This window comes from Diceros bicornis, chromosome 2, assembly GCF_020826845.1.
Source record: "Diceros bicornis minor isolate mBicDic1 chromosome 2, mDicBic1.mat.cur, whole genome shotgun sequence".
Classification (NCBI taxonomy): domain Eukaryota; kingdom Metazoa; phylum Chordata; class Mammalia; order Perissodactyla; family Rhinocerotidae; genus Diceros; species Diceros bicornis.
In genome coordinates, this window is record NC_080741.1 from 19756986 (window position 1) to 19774248 (window position 17263).

Below are 17263 nucleotides of genomic sequence, written 5' to 3' on the forward strand. Positions count from 1 at the left end.
TCCAAAAAAAAGTTATTCATTGTTATTATGGTTTTCTATACTATCTCAAATGGCCAAGGAAAAGATATTCTAGTTAGTCCACAATTCTGGTCAATTTTGGACCACTTTTTGAAGAAGTATTATATGTCATATATCATTCTAGCTCATGTCTATCATTTATTGAGTAGTTACTTTGTATACTGTTGCTTTGTGTACTGTGCTACTGACTTTAATGCATCATCTCATTTAATTTTCATCACAACCCTGTAAAGGAAGACCCTATTATTATCCTCATTTTACAGATGAGGAATCCAAGTCTTTGGAGAAGGTATTTAGCTCTTCCAGTGTCTTGTCACTAGAAAGTAGCAGAGCCTTTCCAACTAGATCTCTTGGATTTCAAAGTCCATGCTCTACACGACTTACACTTCATATAACACACAAGCGCTACTAGCCATGATTTCCTCTTTCCTTCATCATTCAGCAGTCACTTCTGGTTTTAATTCTACTAAAAATTTATATTAGAGATTTTTAAATGAAGGAAAGACAAACTGTGCAACTCTTTCCCACTTTAATAGTGCATTTTCTCAAAATAACATGGAAAGCCTACAACTTTTTGTTATGTTATCTACATCAATTTTATAATATTGTATATCTTTTTGTTAAAATTTGACCTATAGATAAGTTATCTCCTAAAAACTGTTACGTCTGTAATTTCAAATAACAGAAAATATGACTTACCCTCATCTGCAGTCTGCCTCAGTTCCAGCCCATTTCTAGTCTAAATTAGGAGTAACAGAAATGGAAAATAAATAGTCTGTTTCTAGAGAAATCAAATAAATGACAAGGGGGAAGTGAAACTGCAAAATAATCCAAAATCAACTGAAATTAAACTGCATGGGGTCCAAGTTGGTGGATTAAAGAGGGCATTTTCATATTTTTCTTTTTTTTTTAAAGTAAAGTGGCTGTATCTTAGTATTTGAGTTTATTACGTTATGAGTTGACTTGCACCCAGAGGCCAAGTCCGCGTGGTATCAGGTAGGTTAAGAAATCAGGTCCTGGAAGCTGTTGGCTCTTTCATTTTTTTCCCTTAGTTTTACTCCTTAACATTTTCACCTGTTCTTCCATTTGGTAAGAGATGTCTTGGGAAAATGGGGAAAGCTAGCTCAACACTGGGAACAATCTCCCAATATTTTAAGAAATGAGCAGAAGGATATATTACCACATGAGCAGTTAACGGTGGTGAGGACGCACACAAAGGATGAACAAGCATAACTGGCTTTATCTCCAAACACGTTTAATTGATTTCTCCCTTTTTCTCTCTCTCTTCAGCTTTATTTTTTTTTTTTGCTTCACTTTTTATCATTCCCCCAACTTCCCTCAAGGGGACTTTCGCATTAAAAATGACCAAAAGGCATTCAGCCAATAATAGAGTTCAAGGGGCCTCCTACACAGTCAGTCCATTACTCAGTCAACGTTTGTTACAAAAAACTCTGATTAATGTTGTTTGTAAGAATCTGCATTGACTTAAGGGGTATTTCAATTATAAGATTTCAGATTATTAGAGTGATTTTTGTTCAAAAAGGCAACCGACCATACCTTGCTTCTGTCCCTTTCATGATTGTGGTCTTGAATGTCTCTTCTACTGCAAGTTTCCTGGAAGATGGCAAATTCAGTGCTACAAACCAGATGGGAGGAAGTGGTGACGTGCACATCCCAAAAGAAAGCCTGACTCCCTCTAGCTCAGAAAGCCACTATCGTTATTACAAATCTTTGCTGTTAACTCATAGCCCTGGGGGCTCGCTTAAGCCTCTAGCAACTCAGACTGTGAGGGCTGAACTTCTGCCAGTTGAGGGGCAAGAGGGAACCATGCAGCACCCCTAGACCCTAACAAGCGTCTGGATTGGAGGGTGCTTGTCTGATTTTGCGTGAACACCTTGACTGTGCTTGTCAGGTAGAATCAGCACAGTTTTAAGAACCAATAAATCAAAATTCCCAGAGAAGTTATGAAGATCACAATAGGATTTGTTGAGAATAGTTGAATGCACTCCATTGAATGAGGAGGATGGAGATTTTACAAAACATTAATTTTTACTATGATCCATGAAATAACTACAAAACATATGTAGTTGGAAGCTAATAAATAATTCCAGTCTGCCTCCCTGAGGAACTGATTTGATATCAGCCCAAATAGCCTTCGACATGCTAATTTCATTTCTATCCTGTTCTGCTTTCTGTTATCCCTCTTTTCTCTTTGTGACCCAGTACATGATGCAAACAGAAACTGTCTAGCTAGGATCATTAAAGCAAGCTGTTGCAGAAGCTGGGCTGTTGATTCAGCATTTGGCAGTAGAATAGAAGGCTCTTCAGTGAAAGCCTTGATTTCATTTTTGTTAGGCCTGCAAACAATAGCAGCACACTGGCTTTGCTGATAAAAAGAACAAAGAAAACAAACCAATATCTTTTGCTGACATTTCTGTTTCTATTGCAAAAAAGGGAGGTGTTTTTTCCCTTTTCCACCCTTTTCTGGCATCAAGAAGTCTTAAGTAGCCAAACCAAAAACCTGGTCTATCTCTCTGAGTAAAGGCTTAAAAACAAAATCTATAAAAATAAATAAATAAAATAATTGTCTTTCTCCCAGCTCTTCACTTCTGACTGTTCTGCTCCAGACTCCCTTCTCTTCCCACTGTGTTTCACGTTATCTGCTCAATACAATTACTTTCTTTATAAGCCAGATTATTTAGAAAGGAAAGATGTTTACTGCTTTGTAACCTTCCTGCTGCCATAAGCAGTGTTCTGGCTGACAGTTCAGAGCTCACAGTGCTGAGAAAAGGCCTTATGAGCAAGTCACAATGCCCTCTCACAGCATAGTCTACCGTTTTCTTGCTTATGTGTTGCTAATGTATCAATGCTGCATATTTCACCAGCCCAGTTTTCTACGGGAGAGGGAATTTGAGTCCAGAATCAAAGGGCGGAAGTCTCTCTCTGCTTTTGTACCATCTCTGGTAAAACTCCAATACTCTGGGCAAGAGGGTTGCTCTAGAGAATGAGGTTGTTGATTTGCTCTCTTAGGGTACAATGTTTTGATAATTTCCCGTAAAAAACACAACATTAGCATTATCGTATTTTATAATTTTCAGAATTATGCCAGTTGGAGCCAGCTCTGTCCTTGTTAATACAGAAGGCTATGAGATAGTTTGGCTTGGATAGATTTTTTTTTTTCTTATTGCTTGTCAGTGGGAGCTATCGTTGTTTGTTCCCTTTGCCATCTTTTCCTGTTTCTTCAGTTACTCCTCATCGTCTCTAGTTTCCCCATGCCCTCCCTTGGGAATTTCTGCTGCGATTTTCCTTCAGTTGAAAGTTTATTTACACTTATCTTATTTAAAAAGGGAAATCATTTTCCTAAAATGCATGAGATCCAAAGAGAAAGAGGACTTTTCTTGTTGTAGAAATTACCAGCTAGGTAAATAGTAATATCACTATATTGAGATTATAAAACCTTGTCTATCTTAAGTATTTTAGAATCATAGAATCATAGAGTGTATGTTATTTTTCTTTGAAATGTTAACACATTTCACATATGTTCACCTCTCAGTGCTCATTAAAGCTGTCTGAGGTGGGGTGAGGCAGGCATTTCAAGTGCTATGTTCAGAGTGACCAAGGAATTCATCCTAGCAGGGGTCCTGCTGAAATCAGAGAACTTCGATGATAAAAATGGTACTAGCTGTCCCTTGTCCTTGATGAGTGAAGAACATAGCCACAGTCCACACTCGACTTAAGAGAGGAGAGAGAAAAGCAAGTTACCCAGTCTCTCCTGTGCCTCAGTTTCCTCATTTAAAAATGAATAAAAGTAATGCATACTCCATAGAGTTGTTGTGAAGATTTCTATGCACATCTAAAGTGCATGGAAAAGTACCTGGAACGTAGCAGGAACTCAGTAAATGCTGCTGCAATTGCTAGTACTATGATTGGAATTATACTTTGTTTCACTGAGGTACCAGTGAGGCTAAACCCAGGTCCCCAAAAAGATGACCCTTAAAAAACTGATAGCATTTAAATTTTTCTTTGATTATATGTTTTTAAATCCCAGCTAATCTAAGATGTTACAAGAATGAGAACTAGAAAGTATCAACTATTCCATGATTCTGAGTATCTTTTTGTGTGTGTGTGTGTGAGCAAGACCAGCCCTGAGCTAACATCCATGCCAATCCTCCTCTTTTTGCTGAGGAAGACTGGCCCTGAGCTAACATCCATGCCGATCTCCCTCCACTTTATGTGGGACGCCACCACAGCATGGCCTGACAAGCGGTGCGTCAGTGTGCGTCCGGGATCCGAACCCGGGCCGCCAGCAGCAGAGTGTGAGCACTTAACTGCTACACTACAGGGCCAGCCCAATTCTGAGTATCTTATATACATACATAAACGTATATGCATAAATAATGAATAAACATATATAGATACATAATAATGTATATATACGCACATACATATATACATTTACACCTATATACATATATTCATATATATATGTGTATGTATATATAGTTGATTTTTACACAAATGGTAGGAAACCACACCAACAATTCAGTATTACATTTTTTACTGACAACGTATCTTCGAAATTGGTCTATATAATCTGCCTCATTCATTGTGAAGGCTGAAAATTATTCCATTGTACAGATAAATCATAATTCAACTTCTCTCCTACTGATGAACATTTAGGTTCTTTCCAATCTTTTGCTTTTACAAACAAGGCCAGAATGAACATCCTTGGACATAGTTCATTTCAATAATGTGCAAGAATATGCCTTGACTTTTTTATTATTCAACTTGGTAGAGTTCTTTTTCATTCTGCAGTAAATTGTAGCCTTCCTTATTGTTTAGAGTATTCCTACAGTTATTTTATTTTGTAATATGTGTAATATGTTTAATATGTGTAATATGTTATTATATATTACATATGCCAAGCATGTAACAAAAATAAAGTTCATGAACACATGGTGTCTTGACGTGAGTGCAGCCATGTTTGGCCATTCCATTAACCTACAGCCACCAGCACACAAAGAAATGTAAAGCTGCTTTCTGTGTGGTGGGAACTGGCCTTTTTCCCGGGAACTGGCCTTTCTCCCATGGAGATAGTTGCAATTTGTAAAAATTTCAAGGTCCTTTGGGCATTGCAGCCTGGGGCAGACTGGCCATCTGTGCTGGGCTGGAACGATAACCAAGGAAAACAATGCATGTACACAACTGCCGGGCTGAGATGATAGCCAGGAGACTCAGTGCACATATGCCACTGATAACCATTTGTGCATGGGAACACTGAATGCTTACTCTGTGAACTCTGTAACTGCTTATATAAACTGCTGGAAACCGAGGCCTGGTGAGAGTCTCACCTATGGAGGGGACGCCCAGCCCAGGACCTCTGATGATTGGATTCCCGCCCAGCCGTCTCAATTGAAGGGACTCTCCCTGGCAGTGGGGTGTGGAAGTTGTGAGTAACCGATCTGAGGTGTTCTTTTTTCGGTCAACCTGGTCTTTCTCTTTCAGGTTGGTTTGTGTCAGTTCCCTTCAGTCAATCTGGTGTTTCCCTTTCCGATTGAGCTGGTGTTTTTCCCTCTTAATATTTGACCTATTCAGATCTGTTTGCGGACTATCGCCTTTACTATCCTCTCTATAATAAAATATACCTTCAGTCCATTTGTTTGGAGTGGAAAGTTTCTTTTACATCTCCTATCGAATCCCCCGGCGCTTTCATAACACATGGGTAATGTCTGTAAAGGTTTCCTGTAGACAACTACCCCCAGTTCTGGTATTGATTCTTCTAAGTTTCAATCCTGTGATCTAAGTGTCCCATCCTTTTAATGACTACAGCCTCCAGGCATGTTTTATCTTAGATCTTCAGGCTCTCTTAAGTTGGACTCATTGGCTATACCCATTGATCATCTCTCATACCATCTATTTTATTGTTTTTATCTCCACAAATGAGGATGGTCTGGTTTTTTTTTTTCTTTTAACTCTCTCCAAAAGCAAGGAAGTTCTTCTAAACATTTTGAAGACCAAGGAATTCCTAACAGCAGTAAAGGAATACTGAGGAATTCAATATAAATAATAACTGTCGAAAACACAAATTTAAAATCATGTAGGAAAAAAGATTATATTCAATGGCATTGGAAAAGAGCATGGTATAGGTTGAGAAGTATCATTAAGTTCAATGATGGACATTAAGTTCATGGAATTGCTAAGATTCAGTTTTATACCTAACCAGTAAACAGTCTTAAATAATATCAGCAGCTGATGCTTACTGAGAACTTACTTTTTCCAGGCACTGCGCTAACAACACTGCTCCTACTCCTAGCCTCAGGCAACCTCTGATTTGCTTTCTGTCTCTATGGCTTTGCCTTTTCTAGAATTTCTTATAAATGGAATCATATGACATGCAGTCTTTTGTGTCTGGCTTCTTTCACTTAGCATTACATTTATGGATTACATCAATGCTGTAGCATGTATCAACCTTCATTCCTTTTTATTTCCTAGTAGTATTCCGTTGTATGGATGTACCACAATTTGTCCTTTTACTAGTAGATAGATATTTGAATTGTTTCCAGTTTGGTGATTATGAATAATATTGCTAAGAACATTGATGTACAAATTTTTGGTTGGGCATGTTTTCATTTCTCTTGGGTAGATACCTAGGCGTGGAATTGCTCAGTTGTATGGTAAAGTGCCAAAGATTACTTTTTATTTTTATTTTTATTTTTTTTGTGAGGAAGATCAGCCCTGAGCTAACATCTGATGCCAATCCTCCTCTTTTTTGCTGAGGAAGATTGGCCCTGGGCTAATATCTGTGCCCATCTTCCTCTACTTTATATGGGATGCCACCACAGCATGGCTTGACAGGTGGTGCATCCTTGTGCGCCGGGGATCTGAACCTGCGAACCCCGGGTGCCGAAGCGGAGCACACGCACTTAACTGCTGCACCACCAGGCCGGCGCCAAAGATTACTTTTTAAATCAACTTTATTTTTTCATATAATTTTTATGTATTATTTACGTATAACATATATAATTTACGTATACTACTCATAAATTATTACACACTACGTCTTTGTACCTTCTCTGTTATTGTGGGCCTTTTTAAGATGTAGAACCCAGGCTTAGAGACAATACTCTAAAAAAGGAAGTCACTCATGATTCTGCGTGTCAAAATATCCTTAATAACGCACCTTTCCTCAAGCACATTTAATTCACTTCACACATCTTATTACAGCACTTCAATTTAGGTATCCTATTACACTTTTCCATTGAAGTAGCCATTATATCCGTTTTTTACACATCACTGAACCCACCACACTATTATGAACTTTAACATTGCGTCTCAGAAATTGTCTGAAAACGAGTTAGGAATTACATTACAGAATCCTTATTGTTAATAATGGATATTAGTTACTATTTACTAAATGTTTACCACATGCCAGGTACTTTGTTAGGTGCTTTGCATGCATCAACTTGAATGCATTTAATCATCAACAAATTCTATAAAATAGATAATGCTATCTTCACTATTTTACAGATGAGGAAATTGGGATTAGAGAGATTGTTCAAGTTTGGATAACTAGAAAGTAATTTTCGTTAGCTACACTGAGAACAGTGAAAAAGCTTTGAAGAGCATGGTTCTTGACCAGCATGTCAGAATTTGTATTTTCTACTTGTCATTATGAAATGAAATGGAAATTTGCCCATAAAGTTAATCACTGTAGGTAGCTAAATTTGGTAATACAAGACTACAATTTGGATGCTTAAGTAATAAAATAACCCAGGTATTAGACACGTCTTAATAGGAACCTCCATAACTGTTCCTTGTTTCACTTTTTGATCAGAGTTTAGTGACTTATAATATGAGCAATGGGAATGGGAGAAATTCTTTGTGGCTGAAAGTATAACTAGATACAATCAGCGTAATTCTTGCCCATTTAACAAGGAGCAAATTCATGAAGTTATATTAAGGCAGCTTGGTCTTTTGTTGATGGGGGTAGACCAGAGCCTTCTGGGAATGCACTTCTCTGCTTAGACACATCCTCAATGATGCAATTTGTAAAAATATCTTAGATCAGCATGGGACAGCTCCAGGTCAGTTCACTCTCATCTCCAGTGAGTGTTTTCCAACACTGTTTGCTGAGATTGTTTAATAAGACTATACTAATTTTTGATTTTTTTTTTAAAAAAAGATATGAATGGAAAAATGACTAGAAGCAAATACATCAAAATCAGTTAACATCTGGTGGTGGTATTACAAGAAATTTCTTAATTTCGTTGTGTTTTTCTATATTTTCAAATTTTTTTATTTTGAACAAAATGAGACATCAAGAAATATTTTTTCAGAACATTGTCATTTTCTAGTTGCTATTTACCTTTTAGGTAAAATTGGAGGGGGCGGGTAATAAGGGAGAAATCAATGGAAGTCCCAATGGTCGGCACCTAAGGGTAGCATTTCATTTGGGGATAAGTACCAGAATCTAGGATTGACTTTGTTATCACTCCAAAGAAGAAAATACTTTGTAGGACCAAATAGTAGGGAGAAGGAATACTGAATTATGGTTTAGTTTACCCAAATCCACCAGGCTTTCACAGTTTGCATCAGAAGTTTGACTAATGTCCAGTCAGGATCAGGAACCTCTTCAACCAGAGTGGATTAGAGAGAGGAAATATCCACTGGTGCAATTTGTTTCCTGCTCAAGTGTACTTAGCAATGTTTTTCGAAGTGTGACCTTTAGACCAAATCAGCATCACCTGGGAACTTGTTAGAGAGGCAAATTCTATGATCTTACCCTAGACCTACTGAATGAGAGTCTCTGTGGGTGGGGCCCAACAATCTGTTGTAACAAGCCTTCCAGTTGATTCTGTGTACACTCGACTTTCTTTTTTTTGTACACTCAACTTTGAGAACTACTGGACCATAATATGGTAGCAGTTCAGAGCAGGAACTTTGGAACCAGACCACATGAATGTGAATCTCCTTTCTCTCATTTACTAGCTCTTCAAAAAAGCTGAATTTAGGCAAGTTATGAAACCTCTCAGTGCCTCAATTTCCTCATGTGAAAAATGGGGCTAGTAATAATGTCTTTTTCATGTTTGTTGAGACTATAAACCAGTTAATATTTGTAAAGCACTTAGAACAGTGTATGGCACATGATAAGCACTCTGATAGCATTTGCTATTATTATCCTTCTAGAATTGTAGCAATATCCTACTTCATGTTGCTGAAACCTACAAATTCCAATAGTGGAGCAAACGTATCTCATATCCAACAAGTATCATAATCATTTATGCATTCATTCCTCAAATATTATTAAAAATCCTCTAAGTTTGAGACATGATTGTGTGTTCTGCACGTTTTTTAGGTACTAACATAATCTTAAAAGACACATATAAGAATGCATTCTATTGATCAGCACACCATGTGACAGTACCTGGATCAGGATGGGATAGACATGGTAAACAAAACAAAACAAAACAAAGCAAAAACAAAAGCCCTGCATTAAAGAAAAGAGTATCTCTTTAACCAAAAACAGAATAGGAAATACACATAATATCCCCCATCAGTGAGGATTCCTAACCTTGTCTTAACTTCCTTCCTAATTGTAATACTATTTTCTAGGTGACAATGATGGACTGATTGGTGTATAGTCTACTTTAGTTTTGTTAAACATGCTTATTTGAAAGGAGAGTGTACAACCCAACAAAGGATCTAATTATATCCTTTATTCAACTGATACTGCTCTTCTACTGTATTTCCACTTAACTGCTTTGCCTGGAAATCTTGGTGAATGGGTGGAAACTGCCTTTATGGATCAAATCTATCTCAAGTATTGGGTTGCAGGTTTTTTGTTTGTTTTTTGCGCCATTTCTCTGTTCCTCTCTCATCCAATACCCTCATCTAGTCTCCTGACTAAAGTAATTCATTCTGATATATAGCTCTTAAGATTAGAGTTAGTACCTGCAAGTGTGCAGCAAAATATCTTAAGCCTAGTATATTTTCAATAAATATTTGATGAACGAATGCACAAATAAGTGATGTGAAACTTGCTTCGTATGGCATGCATATTTACTTTCTTACTGGGATTATGTATATTTTCCCATCCTTTTACTTTTAATCTATGTATATCATATTTGAACTGAGTTTCTTGTAGATGGCATAGAGTTGGGTCATGTTTTTTTACTCATTGTGACCATTCCTGTTTTTAAATGAGTATGTTCAGATCATATACATTTATGTTATTATTGATATGTTTGGATTTATATTGATGGTACTCTAAATTTTGATGTTCTTCCTCAATCTGCCTGTTGCTATTTACTTTCCAGAGTCTCCAAGTCGTTGTTCCATGCATTCTGTCCAGGTTTTGTATTCAGGAGAGAAGGTATGAAGGACGCTTACTCCGTCTTACCTTAGACCTTAACTGGAACTCTGGGAGTAGTTATTTTTAGAGCTCCTCTTAATCTGGGGATCAGATTCCAGGTTTCTGGGGGTCACATTAATGTTCCCATTAGATCACAGAATCTCAAATTTGCCGTTAATCCAAAATAGTTATATAAATATTTTTCTTCAGCAATTAAAAAAAATACTCTAGAGAACTCCCACGATGGGCTGCTCATAACTCTTCCCAGCTCATTGTTGAAGACTCAGAAGTTCCCTGTAGTTCAGAGATGCTTGAGGTGAGCATTCATGATGCAGACTTTTCTAAGATCAAATCAAACATATTCTCTAGGCTAGCAGATGCCTGTTGTCACAAAATAATTGTATCTGTTAATTTTTTCAACAAATATTATGGGCCAGGTCCTGTCTTAAGTATTGGGGATGTAGCAGTGAATAAGAAAATGGCCCTTGCCTCTAGTGGGTGTAGGGGGTAGGGGAGGAGAAAAGACAATAAACACATAGACAGAGAAATGAATCAGATAGTTTCAGTTAGTGACAAGTGCTATGAAGAAATAAAAACAGGGTAGTAGGCTAGAGAATGCTGAGGGTGGGGAGGGCAGAGTGACTACTTTACCCAGGTGGTCAGGAAAGGCTCTCTAGGAAGTGAAATTTGAGTTGAGATCTGAAGGTTGATAAAGAGGGAAGCTGGGGAAGATGTAGTGGGCAGAAGTTTCCAGGAAAAGAGAAATGAAGCAAAGGCTTGGTATACCTTTTTTCTACCTTCTTTTCTGCATTTCTGATCATAGAATTTAAATCTAGATGAGGAAAAGTTTTTTTTCTCCCTGCAGCAGCTGGAGACCTTAAATGAACCTCAAACTATGCATAGGTATTAAGCTACCCCAGAATTTGCCTGATATAACCCACTCCCTCAATAACATTTGTTCTGCAGATCAGTGAAAGCCCAAATTCTGGCCCAATATTAAGAAAATCGAGGTGGTGAATTTTAGCTAGATAAAATGTTTAGAATGAAGAAGGCAGATCATTGGATTGTGGATAAAAAAATCCAAATTTGCTGTCTCGTTCTTTCAGAAGAGACACCAAAACATATAATTTGCGTTTTAAATCATATCTTTAAACTGCTATGAAAGCAAGCTACAAAGACCGTTTATGGACAGTAGATGGCAGACTATACCTACAAACCAGTGGTTGAGTCCTCTGCTAATATTTGGGAAAGGAGATGGGCCCCAGCTCTTCACATCACAATGATTAGACCATTCAAAGGATATATATCAAGGGTATATACAAGTGTTGGAACAATTGGAAGTTTCTGTATCCCGATACCACTGAAATTACCTCCACAGTAAATAGACATTTAAGAGGCTCTGGGCCCTGAGAAATAATGTTTTAGTGACTAAAACATCCAAGACTTAGTCCTGTAGGATCTAAGCTACCTCATGTGGATCTTACAGACACCAACACTTGTTTTCAATTAGGAATTTTGAAAGAAGGTGGGTGGGTGGGTGTCTTGGAACTCCTTAGCACGCTCTAGGTTGAAAGACAATAGATAGTATACTCAAGCAGCATAGTAAGAAGAGGCAGAAAAACCTTCAAAAATGGCACTTTTATAAATGGTATGATTTTGCAACATCAGCCATCTGCTAGGCTAGGATTCTCTTTGGTTCTACAACATGGCGGTTGCTCACCCAAGGCATCTCTGACTATGGGGAACTTCTGAGTCTTCAGGGATACATTTTCTAGCAGCCCTTCCTAGCAGTCCTTGAGAGTATTTTTTTTTTAATTGCTGAAGGAAAATACTTATATAAGTATGTTGGATTAATGGAAAATTTGAGATTCTTTGATCTGATAGGAACTTTAACATGACAGTCAGAAACTTGGAAACTGATCCCCAGATTAAAGGGAGCTCTAAAAATAATTATTCCCAGAGTTCCCTTTATAGGCAAGCTGGAGAAAGCATACTTCAGATCTTCTCTCTCACTGGATATAACTATAAAACCTGGACAGAATGCATGGAAAAATGACTTGAAGACTCTGGAAAGTAAATAGCAACAGGCAGATTGAGGAAGAACACTAGAGTTTGGAGTACTGTCAACCTCAATCCAAACATATAGATAATAACATTAACGTATATGATCTGAACATACTAATTTAAAAACAAGAATTGTCAGAGTGGATTAAGGAACATGACCCAACTTTATACCATCTACAAGAAACTCAGTTCAAATATAATGATATAAGTAAGTTAAAAGTAAAAGGATGGAAAAAAATATACCATGCAGACACTAGTCAAAAGAGAGCTGAAGTGGCTATATTGATATCAGACCTAGCTGACTTCAGAGAAAATAAAATTACCGGGGATAAAAAAGAGTTAATTCACCAAGAATCCATAACAATTCTAAATGTGTATGCAACAACGGAGCTTCAAAACACATGAAGCAAAAACTGACAGAACCAAAAGAAGGACAAATCCATAATTAGAGTTGTAATCAGTAATAAAGTTTCTCAATAATAGAGCTAATAGATAGATAAATCAAGGATATAAGATAACTGAATAATGCCATCAATCAACTGAGCCTAATTGATGTTTGAAAAACACTCCACCTAACAATAGCAGAAAATACATTCTTTTCAGTGCACATGGAATATTTACCAAGACAGACCATACCCAAAGTCATAAAACAAACCTTAACAAATTTTTAAAAATTTGAAACATACAAAGTATATTTTGAGACCATAATGGAATTAAACTAGAAATCAATAAAAGAAATATAACAGAAAAATCTGTAAACACTTGAAGCTAATCAACACACTTCTAAATAATTCATGGACCAAAAAGGAAGTCTGGGATAAATTATAAAATATTTTGAATGAAATGCAAATGAATATAACATCAAAATTTGTGGGATGCAGCTAAAGCAGTGCTTAGAGGAAAATTTATAACATTAAAATGCTATATTAGAAAAAAAGAAAGTAATCAAATCAATTACTTGCTTTAACCTTAAGAAACTAGGAAAGGAAGAGCAAAATAAACCTAAAGTAAGGTAGGAAAGAAAAAATAAGAATAGAAATCAGTAAAATTGAAAACAAAAAATAAATAGAGAAAATCAAGGAAACAAAGCTGGTTTGAATCAATAAAATTGATTAACTTCTAGCAAGACTGACAAAGAAAAACAGAGAAGATGCAGTTACCAATATCAGATTGAAAGACGAGAGATCACTATAGACTCTGCAGACATTAAAAGGATAATATAAGGGAATATTATGAACAACTCTATGCACATCAATTCAATACCTTAGATGAAATGGACCAATTCCTTAAAAACCATAAACTACCCAAACTCAACCATGATGAAATATATAACTTGAGTTGTTCTATAACTATTAAAGAAATTAAATTTGTAGTTAAAAACCTTCCAAAAAGAAATCTCCAAGCCCAGATGGTTCCATAGGTGAATTCTAGGAATGTTTAAGTGAGAAATAGAACCAATTCTTTGCAATAACTTCCCTTAAATAGAAGAGGGAACACATCCCAAGTCATTTTATGAGGCCAGCATTACTCTGATGCCAAAAGCAGACAAAGACATTATAAGAAAAGATAACTACAGATCAATATTTCTCATGAACAGGGATGAAAAAGTGTTCAACAAAATATTACCAAATTGAATTGAGGAATATATAAAAATAACAATATGTCATACTAAGCGGAGTTTATCCCAGGATGAAAGGCCAGTTCATTATTCAGAAATCAGTCAATGTAATCCACTATATTAACAATCTAAAGAAGAAAAACTTCTTGAGCATATCATTGATGCAGGGAAACATTTGACAAAACCCAACAATCATTCTGTATAAAAACTCCCAGCAAACTAGGAATAGAAGAGAATTTCCTCAACTTGCTAAACAGTATCTATTTAAAAAAACCTACAGCTAATATCATATTTAATGGTGAAATGCTTTCCCCCTAAACTCAGGAATAAGTCAAGGATGTCCTCTCACCATTCTTATTCAACATTGTACTGGAAATTTTAGCCAGTGCAATGAGGCAAAAGACATATAGATTGAAAGGAAGAAAAAAAACTGTTCCCATTTTCAGATAACATGATTATCTATGTAGAGAATTTCAAGCAATCTACAAAAGAGCTCCTGGAAATAATAAAGGTGTTTAACAGAGTTGCAACATACAAAGTCAACACTCAAAAATCAATCATATTTCTATACACTAGCAATGTAGAACTAGAAGGCAAAATATTTAAAAAATACAATTTACAGTAGCTCCAAACAAAACATGTACAGAATCTATAAGCTGAAAACTACAAAATGCTGATGAAAGAAATCAAAGAAGACCTAAATAATAGAAAAATACACTGCATTCTTGGATTGGAAGACTCAACAAAGCAAAGATGCCAATTCTTCCAAAATTTAACTATAGATTTAATGCAATACCAATCCAAAGACAAGAAAGATTTTTTGTAGATAAAGACAAGCTAATTCTAACATTTATATGAAAAAGCAAAGAAACTAGAAGAGGTAAAACAAGTTTTAAAAGGGAAGAATAAATTTGGAGCAATCTGTAGAAAAAATAGTTTATACTTCAATGGAAAAGTATACATTGTCTATGGCGTACCTTTCCACTTTATCAGATTTTGATTTTAAGGGAGCTATTTTATGACTCTGTAAAATTGATAGGCATTCTGTTTCATCTGGTAGAAGTTCAAATGTCTTCCTGCACACCCTGTGGAAAAACTAGTTTTTTTTTCTATTTGCAATTCATTTCAATATTCCTTTACTCCATATGAATGAATGCTCTTTTGTCTTTTCCTTTGAATGATTTATAACATCTGCTTGGTTTTCTTATTAGCAAGTAAAATAAAATATTTAACATGTGTTCATTTTTATATCTGTATGAGAGTTGTGCTTTTATTTTTTTCTGAAAATTATGTTTTAACATATCATACTACCTGATTTTAAGATTCACTGTAAAGCTACAGTAATCCAGATAGTGTGGTATTGTTGAAGGGATAGACATATAGATCAATGGAACAGAATTCAGACTCCAGAAACAGACTCACATATATGTGGCCAATTTATAATTTTAACAAAGGTGCAAAATCAACTCAATGTACTATGAATAGCCTTTTCAACAAATTGTGTTAGAATGATTGGACATCCATAAATTGAAAAAAAAAAAAAGAACATTAACCTACAGCTCACACAGTATACAAAAATTAATTCAAAATAGATCATAGACCTAAATATAAAATGTTAAACTAGTAGAGAGAAGTCAAGATGGCGGCGTAGGCAGACACTGAATGCACCTCCTCCCATGGACACAGCCAGTTTACAACTACTCCTGGAAAAATTACCCCTGAGAGAGAACTGAAAACCGGATAAGAGGAACTCCTGCGACAAACGACAGTCCTAATTGAGGCGGAAGATGCAGAAATCCCCTTCTGGAGAGAAAGAATGCCACCTTCACAAGCCGCAGTACTTCACTGCTGCCCGGGAGCAGCCCAAAGGTATGCAGCCCTCACTGGAGGAGCAGGGCCCTGATCTGGGGAGCACTCCCACTGTAGGCAATATTTGGACCCAGCACACTCGAGATGAGTGGCATAATATCTACTTTGCTTGCTACTAAAACATCGGGGAGTACTCCCAGAAAAGCTGGTTCACAAAAAAATTAAAACCAGCTCTTAAAGGGCCCACCCACAAATACACCCCAATCTAAAATCACCAGAAAGAAAGGTGCACAGTGCTTTGGTGAAAAGAGACTCACCTGATAGGCTCTGATTGCATCTTGGTGAGAGGTGAGACCTCTCCAGGGACTGGGACATTGGTGGCGGCCATTGTTGTGGCCTGGTGTGGGCGTGCTGACACAGACACTGGCAGACACCATCGGAGTTCTCCCTGGGGCCTGCTAGCCCAGGGTCTACCCCACCCACTAGAGCACTGATTTAATCCAGCTCAGCCAGGGCAGGCAGCCCATCCTAGGGGCTGGCCCCACCCAACAACAAGCCTTCGGGCAACTTGTGGGCCTGCTAAGTGAGCTGCCTGGATTCTCCGCAGACTGGTGGGTGGGTCCACCTCTGTGGGGCAGGGCATGTGCAAGGAGTGAGTGGAGAGTGTGGGGCAGTGGTGGAGTGTGTGGGGCTCCTGCCTTGGAGAGACTGGGTCTACTTCAGGAGGTTGGGGCATGCATATGGGGCAGGACTGTGTTGACTGTGTGTGTGGACCTGTGGGAGGTGGGGCTTGTCAGCTGCAGAAGACTTGTGCTTCTCAAAGACCCACACAGGGGGTTTGCCCCACTTTCCAAGGCCTGAAACAATTGGGTGCTCCCATGCCTAAGGACACCCCCACCCAGCTGCAATCCCCAGAGAGCTGGCAAGAGACCTAAAGGCTGGGGGCTTATAGCGATTGTAAGCCCCTGAGCCTAACAACTTGCCAAGCTGGAGGCCTACTCACTTAAAAGAAATACTGCAACACAAATGTGCTATTAGAACTTGTAGCCAACTGTGCTGGGGCTCCCCACACCCAATAAAGAGGCTGAAGGGCCCACAACAACTACAAGCAGCTGAGCATTAGAACAGCTGGCCAGGGGCATAGCTCAGCCTCCCGGGGCACCTACAGGGAGAGCAACCATGCCATAACCCTAGCCCACATAGGGTTCACGCCTGGAACATTCAGAACTGAGGGAAGCACACTACTGGACCTCATAAGGCATCACTTATATAAGGTCACCTCTCCAAGAGCAGGTGATGTAGCTGACCTACCTAATACATAGACACAAGAACAGGAAAAGAGGCAAAATGAGAATCCAAAGGAATATGTTCCAAGTAAGGGAACAGGACAAAACCCCAGAAAA

General features: G+C 37.6%; 1 long non-coding RNA gene across 1 annotated transcript; it reads right to left on the reverse strand.

Annotated features, from left to right (window-relative positions):
• Nucleotides 1–716: 716 nt before the first annotated feature.
• On the reverse strand, nucleotides 717–16298 carry LOC131412919 (uncharacterized). The gene is made up of 3 exons (XR_009221872.1): nucleotides 16178–16298; nucleotides 1576–1632; nucleotides 717–757 (listed from the first exon to the last, which is right to left on the reverse strand). It is a non-coding gene; the product is annotated as an uncharacterized LOC131412919 (long non-coding RNA).
• Between the last annotated feature and the right edge of the window lie 965 nt (nucleotides 16299–17263).